Raw genomic sequence first — 10,847 nt, forward strand, 5'->3', positions numbered from 1 at the left:
CGCCTTGAACTCGCTGCTGGCACACAAGTTATTGTCAGATTTGAACTCCTTTGTCTTGCCTTTGAGGTTGAGATAACTGGCTCTGCCTTTCAGCTAGGAGCCTTTCCCACCAACTGTAATCCCAGCTACTGGGGATTCTATGGTAAACAATGACATTTGGGTGATTCATAAATTCAATAAATATTTATTAAGTAATTACTACGTAGCAGACCTCAGAGTTACAGGAGAGGACACAGCCCATTGCAGCCCACTCTCCAGGGCAAGGATTCATGAATTTTGCTTCCAGCAAAATTAAACGAACCTGAATCCATTCATTAATTCATCCACTTTACAAGCATATACTGAACCCCTCCTGCGGCCAGGTACTTCCTCCCCTCCCTTTTGCCCACTCCCATGGGTGAAGAGCAATAGAGGAGAGGGAGCAGGGAGCAGAACCCAAGCTTTTGGTGAAAACCACATTCACTGACCAGAACCCAGAGCCAGCCCCTCAACCTGAGAGTCTCCCAGCGAGACGCCTTCCCCTCTGGCCCCAAGAATGTGACACCAGACCCACGCTGGCCCTTCCACCACTTCAGGGGGCACTGCCGAACCCTGCGAGAGCAGGGAAAGCCTTGTCAGTGTCTCTGAGAGAGAAGGTGTGCTGAAGTCTGAGACTTTCATTTCAGCATAGCTGCCACCCAGCACAGGAGGGCGAGGCTGCCGGGACCAATGTCCCATTGGGCAAACATGGAAAGCGAGGTGTGTAAACACCCCACAGTGAGGCTGGGGCAGGGGGCCTCCTCTCCCCTTACCCCCAAGTCAACGCTTCCTGCATGGAGGTTGTGGAAGGGCCTCCTTCTTGGTCTGAACATTGACAGCAGCCCCGAAGAGCCAGAGTGGTCCAGGGAAGTGAGGGGTTCCCGCAGGGGACGGTGATCTCTGGGCATGGGAGAGGATCACACAGAAGCGGGAGGGGCCAGTAACCGGAAGCTGCTGCACTGGCACGGAGACCAGAATCTTTGGGCATGGACTCCGGGACACACTGGGGAGTCCTGGGCAGGCGGCCAGGCAGGTGAGACAGTAACGTGCTGGAAGAGACACAGTCGCCTCTTGTCTAGAAAAAGTTCTGCTTGGACTTGCTCTATTCTGCACCCCTATACAGCCCCGCTGTGGTCCAGGCCACCTGTGGTCAGCTCTCTCACTTCTGTCATTCTTCTCTGGAGGCAGCCTAGCACCTTGCTGCAAAAGGGCAGGACACAGGCCAGCAAAACTCCCTGGTAGCTTGTAAGAAATGCAGAACCTCAGACCTCACACTGGACCTACCAAATCAGAATTTGCAGTTTTTGTCTTGTTTTATTTTGCTTTGTTTTGAGAAAGAGTCTCACTCTGTCACCCAGGCTGGAGTGCAGTGGCACGATCTCAGATCACTGCAGCCTCTGCCTCCTCTGCCTCCTGGCAATTCTCTTGCCTCAGCCTACCGAGTAGCTGGGACTACAGGCACACTACCACACCCAGCTAATTTTTGTATTTTTAGTAAAGATAGGGTTTCACCACATTGGTCAGGATGGTCTCGATCTCCTGACCTTGTGATCCACCCACATCTGCCTCCCAAAGTGCTAGGATTACAGGTGTGAGCCACTGTGCCCGGCCTTGTTTTGTTTAGTTTTGTTTTTTGTTTAGTTTTGTTTTTTTGAGACAGAGTCTAGCTCTGTCGTCCAGGCTGGAGTGCAGTGGCATCATCTCTGTTCATTACAACCTCCACCTCTCAGGTTCAAGTGATTCTCCTGCCTCAGCCTCTTGAGTAGCTGGGACCACAGGCGTGTGCCACCATGCCTGGCTAATTTTTATATTTTTAGTAGAGACTGGGTTTTACTATGTTGGCCAGGTTGATCTCATACTCCTGACCTCAGGTGATCCTCCTGCCTGGGCCTCTCAGAGTGCTAGGATTACAGGCACAAGCCACTGCTCCCGGCCAGAATTTGCATTTTAACAAGATCTCAGGTATGAACTGAGGTCTGAAAAGCTCTGCACCAGAATGTCAATTCAACAAGGGTTGGGAGTGGCTCTGTCTCATTCACATCATGCCTGTCAGCGTTGGAGAGGTCCGGGGTTAACAGCAACCGTACCTGTGTGACTTGGGCACGGCGCTCAAACTCTCTGTGCCTCCATGACCTCATCTGTAAAATGGGAGTGATGATAATAGTTCATGCCTCAATGGATTTGTTGGGATGATTAAATGAGTTGATACATAAGAGGAATTGGCTCATCGTAATCATTATGTAAGTGCTAACCTATTATCAGTACCGCCAGCCCACCCTGCTGCATTCCACCCTGCCACCAGAGTCCCCAGCAGAATCCCAAACTGGTTGATAACACACGCTTTTAAAGACCATCTTCCCTTCCCAGCCTCCCTTTCCCACTTCCCTACTGGTGTTTCCTGGAACCACCTCCCAGATAAATGACAGGGTCTGCTTCTAAGGCCACGCCTGCTAAGCTGCTTCCCTCAGAGATAGCTGTGAGGCTTGAACGGGGAATGTCTGTGGCAGTGCTCTCATTGCTTTTGTTTTGAGGGACAAAGAGGAACGCCAAACAGCCCTTCCCAAGGTGTTATTCTGTCTCTCTTTCTCTCTCTTTTTGGCTGCCAAAATCCCAGACTCTCTAATCAGGCAGTGGTGTGCAGGTCAAGGCTTATTATACATTTTACTGGTATGAAAGATGTATAGCACACACTTTAGAAATAATAAAACATACGATACTCTATTGTAAATTCCACACAGCCAGCTGATTGTCATAGAATGCTCCTATTGATTTTTGTTGAACTCCTATTATCTATGGCCAGTCTATGGTTGCAATTGACGCGTGAGCATACTTCCTTTCGGAATGCTGGGTGGTGTTTTTGTTTATGCTAACGAGGAAGACACAATTAAAACAATGAAGACTTCACTAGTTCATTGATTAATGATATGAACAACTTCTTTGCTGACTTAGGTAAGTTTTCCAGGCTGAGAGATTTCTTGGATCTGGGGGCTATTCACAATGTAATAGCTGTAGCCATGACACACGTAAGTTTGTTCTGTTTCACTTTCTCATGTCTAGACAATCGACACAACAATATAAATTAAGCCCTGATTTGTGGCATTTGCCAATTATTATGCAGTAAATATTCCCATGGTGGCTGATGTCAGGTTACCCACGTGATGTCACTTGAACCCAGAGTTGGGAAGAGAGGCCCTGTGGCACATCCTTATCTATTTCCACCATAAAGACACACTAAGTCATTGTCTCTATAGCTTAGGTACTGGTAAAAGCTTAGTATTCATAAAATAATTAGAAAATGATGAGTTCTGAGTATCTATTGCTTCTGGGGTTTCTTTTAAATCACTAAACTATTTTTTAAGGAAAGTTTTAGGTTCGCAGCAAAATTGCACAGAAAGTACAGAGATTTCCCATCTACCCGCCCTCCCCACACTGGTGGAGCCTCCCCTACTTCCAGGCCAGAGTGTAGCATTTGTTACCATTCATGACCCACCACTGACACATCCTAATCACCCAAATTCCATCGTTTATCACAGCGTTCACTCTTGCTTTACATTTTGTGGGTTTTGGCAAATGTTTGCTGACATGTACCCACCATTGTGGTATCATCGAAGAGTTCCTGTTACCTTTGTTTCCAGTATAAGTTGTTGAATTGTACATGTACATAATTTCATTTTTAATGTTGACTCTGTTTAAGAACTTACTTGCAAAGTTCCTGAAATTTTTACAGCCGGTTCTTAGAGGCCAGTGGGTGCCGGCTTCAGCATATCCCTGCCATTGGGTCTCCTTGAAGAACCTGAGGTCCCCAGGCTCACCTGTAAGGCAATTTCATCCCTTCCAGGCAAAGCTGGAGCTGCTCTAGGTTAACTCTAAACTCAGAAGACCCACCTCATAACTGAGCTGTGCAAAGGGGCAATGAAATTAGCTTCACTCAACTTCCAAGAAATAGCTGCTGCAGGAGACAGAGCCAAAGAGGTGACCTTGCAGTCCACAGTTCCCAATGCTTGGATGGTGACAAAATAGGACAGAACAGGAGCCATGAGTTTGGAAAGGTCAGTGGAGCCAGAAAGACCTGGGCTCAAGTCTCAGCTCTGCAACCTCACCAAATCACAGAGCTTCTCTCTGAGTATCAGTTTCCTCTTCCAGGAAATGGAGAGAATCACATTGACTTCTGAGCTGTTACCAGGGCTGCAGGTTCCACGGAAAGGCAGGGCACAGAGTAGATGCTCAGTTAATAGCAGTTGCTGCAGTCGTTGCTGTTGGTGAGACGTTTCCCCTCACTGAGGTAGGGAACCCACTCAGCCAGACCCCAGGAAAACTCCAGACAGCCTGCAGGGAAGAAAAGCTTCCAGCACCTCCCCTCCAGCCGGCCCCTGAGGCTTCGCTTACCTTTCTGAAAATTAAATTAAAATTCAACAGTAGCCCCATTGTGGCTTACGCATCGCTGGGCTTGCCAGCGAAGAGTCTTTAATATCCACCGCTGACAGGAGGGAATTAGCTGCATTTTTTGTTTGGGTTTTTATTTCTTGCTCCAACTTTCATTCTCCCCCACAGGGTGTAAGAGGGTGTTTAATCCCATCCCCAGAGCACTGGGCCACTCTTAAGTAGGATGGGCGGGCGGGCAGCCTTGGCCCCCAGGCAGACCAAGGTGAGCGCTGGGTGGATGTGGGTGGAGGGCACCTTCTGTTGATCTTCCCCCGCCATCCAAGTTGGCCAACACAGGTTCCGCAGGCACAAGAGAATCAGTGCAGAATTATCACTAAGCCTCCGGATCATCATCCTCATTAGAAGTAACCGGAGCCCGGCTGGCCTGAACGCAGCTCTAAACCCCGCTAAGACGGGACGCGCTCGGGAAGAATATGCTGAATGTAATTTAATAATCCTGGAAACAAGTCTGCATTCTTTTTTGTCCTTGGCCCAAAGGAGAGGTAATTCCCGATGCAGCCAGAGAAGTGGAACCGTGCCGACTCAGAGAAAGGCCTGGATTGGGTGCACAAGAAGGGCTTGGTGGGATTTGGAGGCTCTGCTCTGCTTCTTCTGGATGAAATAACCTCCCATTCACCCACACCCAAATCAAGGCCTCTGCCAGCTCTTCAGAACCTTCCAGAACTTTCCAGAACTTTCATATGCATTAGAGAAAGGAGCCCCTTTCTCCAGGTTGAGGAAGCCTGCACTCGCATGGCACAGCAAGTGGAGAGGAGGCTGATTCCAGCCCTACATCGCCTTCTTCAGAGCAGCCTGAGGTAGAAGGCTCCGTGCCTCCCCTCCCGTAGCAGCCACCTCTGCAGAGTGCCCCATTCTTCCCCACCGAAGCCTCACTCAGCAGATAGTTTCCTGAGCTCTGACTCTCTGCCATCCCCCATCTGCAAGCCTGCCTTGTCAGCTCACCATTCACCCAACCTCACCTGCACGCTTTCTCTGCTCCAGCCCCCCCAGCCATCACTGCCTCCACCCACACGCCAAGTGGTCCCAGCACAGGGATAACCTTAGATCCCATGCAAATGGTGCTTTGCAGCTTACAAAACACTTCTGCCTCCTTCACTGCTCTGGATTCTCCCACAGCCTCATGAGAGAAGCAGGGTGGAATTATGATGCCTGTTTCGCAGATGGAAAAATGGAGACTCAGAGATGGGAAACGGCTCTACTCAAACCATATGGCCGCTCAGGGCTAGGGCTGAACTGGTAACCCTGACCTTCTGGCTCTGAGTCCAGGCACCTGTCTTGCTTCCACCAAGGCTTCGGAGGCTGAATCGTGTCCCCCAAGCACATTCCCACCCTCTAAATTCATCTTCTGAAGTCCTAACCCCTAGGACTGTATTTGGAGATGGTGTCTTTCAAGAGGTGTGTGTTGGTTCATTTTTATGCTTCTAATAGAGACATACCCGAGACTGGGTAATTTATAAAGATAAGAGGTTTAATGGACTCACAGTTCCATGTGGCTGGGGAGGCCTCACAATCATGGTGGAAGATGAAAGGCATGTCTTACGTGGCAACAGGCAAGAGAAAGAATGAAAGCCAAGTGAAAGGGAAAACCCCTTATAAAACCATCAGATCTCATGAGACTTATTGACTAACCTAGAAAAGTATGAGGGAAATCATCCCCGTGATTCAATTATCTCCCACAACACATGGAGATTTTAAGAGTTACAATTCCAGATGAGATTTGTGGGGGGACACAGCTAAACCCTACCAAGGTGATTAAGCTAAAATGAAGTCATTCGAGTGGGTTTTAATCCAACCTGACTGTTGTCCTTATAAGAGGAGGAGATTAGGACAGGCAGGCACATACACACACATACATACACACACAAACACACACACACACACACAGACACACACACACACACACACCCCCCACATGAGGACACAAGGAGAAGGCAGCCACCTACAAGCCAAGGAGATAGGCCTGAGAAGAAACCAGCCCTGCCGACACCTTAATTTTGACTTCCAGCCTCCGCAACTGTGAGCAAATGCATTTCTGCTGTTAAGCCTCCCCACTTTCACCCTGGGGCTGAGGTACTTTGTTAGGGAAGCTCTGGCAGACTAACGGAAAGGCCCTGTCCACTCAACCCCTAGCCCTCTGTGCAGCCTGCACTGTTCCCCCTTCCCCCACCACCCCTGCCCACTCTCAGCATCCCCTTGTCACCCACCCAGTGGGACTGAGACCCAAGACTGTGGTGAGGCGTGTGTGTGAGAGCACTTTGGGATTCCTTGAGCCAACTTTTAGGATCTTTAGGATCTTCTTTCTCATGAACTTGTCTTGTCATCATACCTGATGCTATGATATCAGCTTCGTGTATTTCATGAATGCCAGAAATCCTTGCAACTGAGGAACTGGCTTTTGGGAGAACATTTTGTATATTTCTTTCATAGCTTCTTTGTGCAAATGTGCATGTGGACATACTTCATAAATCATTATAAAACCTAAGTGCATCTATTGAAAATTACATATATATGCCAACATGCATGTAACTGTATTTTTACCCTATTTATCATCTAGCTTTTTTTTGAGACAGAGTCTCACGCTGTCACTCAGGCTGGAGTGCAGTGGTGAGATCTCAGCTCACTGCAGCCTCGATCTCCTGGGATCCTTCCACCTAAGCCTCCGGAGAGCTGGGACTATAGGTGCATACCACCATGTCCAGCTACTTTTTGTACTTTTTGTAGAGATGGGGGTCTTGCTAAGTTACCCAGGATGATCTTGAACTGCTGGGCTCAAGTAATCTACCCAGTTTGGCCTCCCAGAGTGCTGGGATTACAGGCATGTGTGCTATACCCGGCCCCTAAACTAGCTTTTTATTCAACCTGTATTTATCAGCAGAATGTGAGCATACCAAAGAAAGGCATTTCCTCCTAATTTTCTTTTCCAGAAACCTGTAGAGATACCACCCAAGGAGGGTGAATGACTATAATGTTGATCACATTCTGACCTTGACATTTGCAACATCTACCTTTAGCATGTTTTGAGGCCTGCATGCTATACCCTTATATTAGGCAGAAACCTTCAAAACCAGCTAGCTCACTTCCAGCAGCCCCTTTTCTCGAATCGTCCCTCTCATGTGGATGTGTCCCCACGGCCCGGAGCACCCGGGGAAGCGTAGACAACAAGTGCTTCATAAAGACTGATGCTGTTCCCCAGGCCTGTGTCTGGCCTGCCAGGTCATTTGGGCAGCCCTGGGGATCGCTACTGGTGCCTCCAAGCAACAGCCCAAGATGGAGGAGATGCCCTGGCTTCACCCGCCGCTTGCCCTTCCCTGCAGCATACCATGAGCAAGCGGATGTCCTGGCGGGGCATGTACACACTGAGGGTGGCAGAGCAGAGGCCTCTGCAGACAGCGGTTGCGGGGAGGACAGGTCCGGCCTGCAGCCCCAGCAGCTCTCAAAGGGCTTACCTGACTCTCATCCAGATCAGAGGGGGCATCCCAGGCTGGCCGGGGCCACTCCTGGCCTCCAGACTGTGGGGGCTCAGGTAGAATCCTACCCAAGAGAAGTCAACAGAGCCACCTGGGCATTTAGACCTGGGCTGGGCTGGGCTGGCAGGGTTGCTGGGGAGAGCGGCATAGTGGGAAGGGGCTCGCTCAGCTTGAGGAGCAGGACAGGCTTGGCAGAGGAGCCATGTCTTCAAAGAAACCCTGAGGGTAAACGAGAGCCCCTGTACACAGGCGTGAGCCATGTACTTGGCACTATCTCAGCAGCACCCTCGTCCTCTGGGCTCCTGAAGCCCTGTGACTGGGGCTGGGGCCTGGTTCCCTGCAGACCGTGCCGTGACCTTGGCAGAGCCCCTCCTCTCCAGGCCTCCAGGAGAGGCAGAGAAGCAGAACAGTGCCCCGCCCTCTACCTGGGCTTGTCATCCCAGCAACTCGAGTGGGTTGGTGAGGTTTGTGGGAGGCTGTGGAGGGCAGTCACTCAGGGAACAGCAGGACAGCGACCCTCCTGAAAGTGGATGCAGGAAACCTTCTCTGAAGGAAGCTGGTTTCTCTGTAGCTATGCCAGCTGTTCAGAAAGCTCATTGGACCTTGTTTTGAAAACAAAACACAGTTAAAACCTTGGGAGGAGTTACTGTGCACTGTGGAGTACTCAGGCTCTGGTACCAAAGCTTGAGAATGAGCCACCTGCCATGGCGGAAAGAACAGGATGGAGAATGGGGTGAAAAGCCCAAAGGCATTGGCGGCCCAAAGGCCCCCGGCCATGCTTTGGACCAGTCTTCACAGAGGTTGAGAAGGCCAAGACAGAGAACTCTCCCAAACCCTTCGATGCTGGAGATACATTTTTCCTACCTCTGCAGAGACTCCTTGCTTATTCCAAGTCGAACCGCTTATGTGCTAACAAAAAGATGATGAGATCGGTCACCGCCGCCTCAATTCCTCTGAGCAGTGATGGCTCTGCAGTGGTGACTGGCCAGCATGATTATTTTGATGAGCACTTTGAGTTTTGAACCATCTTTATTTCCTGAAATTCAGAGTCTCAGGGATAGTTGTGCTCACTTAGAATTTAGGACCAAGCAGTGGACCACGAATGTGCTGTCTGTGAGGGACCCCGAGCCCTGGCAGCGCCCGGGCCCTGGTGAACCCGCTCTCTCTAACAGCAGCATGGGTCCTGCAGACCTGCGTGCCCTTCCTTCCCACACAACCTGTGGCCATACCTCAGCCAGATACACAACACTGAGCCACAGACTGTTGAATTAAGCCGCCCCGGCGTGGCTGTCTTGGCAGTGAGTTCCTCCGTGATCCTTATCAGCTAAAATCCAGTCTGGAGAGTGGCTGGAATGCCGATACGTTCCTCACCCTGTGTCCTCCTGGGCCGACACAGGTGAGCACGTGCACTTGTCAAGTCCCTGAAGCTCCACTCCACAGCGGCCTTGTGTTTCAACAAGGGGATCCCCCAAATGCAATCAGTCAAGCAATACCCTTTTGTGTGCTGGAAGAGACCGTCCTAACCAACAGTGAGGCTTTGTGTCTGGTGGGATGAGGGCAAGAAGGCAGGATAAACTGGATTCTGCCCAGCGCTGCTGCTCCACCCTGAAGGTGCTCCAGGTGGTCTCCAAATGAGACCTGTTTCTGCCCCCAACAGAATGTGTTTATTTGCTTCTTCACTAAACAAATGGGGCTTGCACACCTACCATGGGTACAGCAGGAATAAGATAAGGCCCCTGCCCTCCAAGGGCCCATAGTCCAGGGGTGGCAGCTCTCCAGCTCACAGTTGCAGGTACATTACAGCGTGTGTGTTATAAATGTGCTGCAGAAGCAGTCGGGACACCCAAACCAGCCTGGGTGAGGTGGTGGCTGGAGGACTTCCTGGAAGAAGCTACACGCCAGATGACTCAGAAGCAAGGAAGTGAGGAGTATTTGTTTTAAGAGCAACAACTCAAGGGCCTTCAAGGAGTCCTAGTAAGAGGATTTGAATTGGAACCAGATGCTTGAGAATCAGAAGTCACACTCTTGGGCATAGGTGGAAGGAAGAAGGGAGGGAGGAAGAAAGGAAGGGAGGGAGGGAGGGAGGGAGGGAATTCACAAATCCAGTTCCAGACCTCATCACAAGGAGAGTGGCTCCCTCCTTGTCAGAAATGGGGACACAGGGAGGATGAGGAGGTGGCATGGAGGGAGAGGCTCAGTCAGACTCCAGCTGTGTGAGTGGGTTCCCGGCCACAGCCAGAATCGGTGCAGGCCTTCGTGTGCTCTGCATGACTCTGAGCTGTCTGTGGTGGTGCTGGAGGCAGAGGCTGGGCTGGCCCGTGCTTCACACTTGACAGTGGCCTGGAGTGCTCCCCAGGAGTGACCCAAGCTGTGTCACAGAGCTTCAGCCATGAAGCCACACATTGCCTTCAGAGAACATAACCCCAGGAGCTTGCCCTGTAGAGGGAGGAGGCAGGCGAGAAACAGGGAAGCACAGAGCCTAGCAGGCAATAAAGGTAAACTCGGAGTTTCAAATGCTCCAAAGGCAATCAAGCAAGATGGAATGAAGAAGTGTGAACAGGGAGGCAGGCCAGAGAGGCTGAATAAATGGCTGGCTGGCTGGATGGATGGATGGATGGACATTACTAATCGAATCAAAGGATGAGCAATACATTTCCTGGCACCTGCTAACTCTGAATGAGGCCATGAGGTGGAGCGGTAGGAAGACAAGACTCGGGGTTCACCGCCTGTGCCTTGTTCTGACCCTGCCACTCACGCTCTGGGTTCCTCGGGGCAAGGCTCTGGAGTCACCTGGTCCTTGCTGTGCCACTGCCCACCTCCCGGCTTCACTCGGCTCTCTTGGTCTCTTTCATTCATTCTTTCCTTGGGCCACAGCGAGCAGCAGCGGGAGGTCTGGGCAAAGGCAGTGGCTGTGGGTCA

The sequence above is a fragment of the Saimiri boliviensis genome, chromosome 2, assembly GCF_048565385.1.
Source record: "Saimiri boliviensis isolate mSaiBol1 chromosome 2, mSaiBol1.pri, whole genome shotgun sequence".
In the NCBI taxonomy this organism is placed as follows: domain Eukaryota; kingdom Metazoa; phylum Chordata; class Mammalia; order Primates; family Cebidae; genus Saimiri; species Saimiri boliviensis.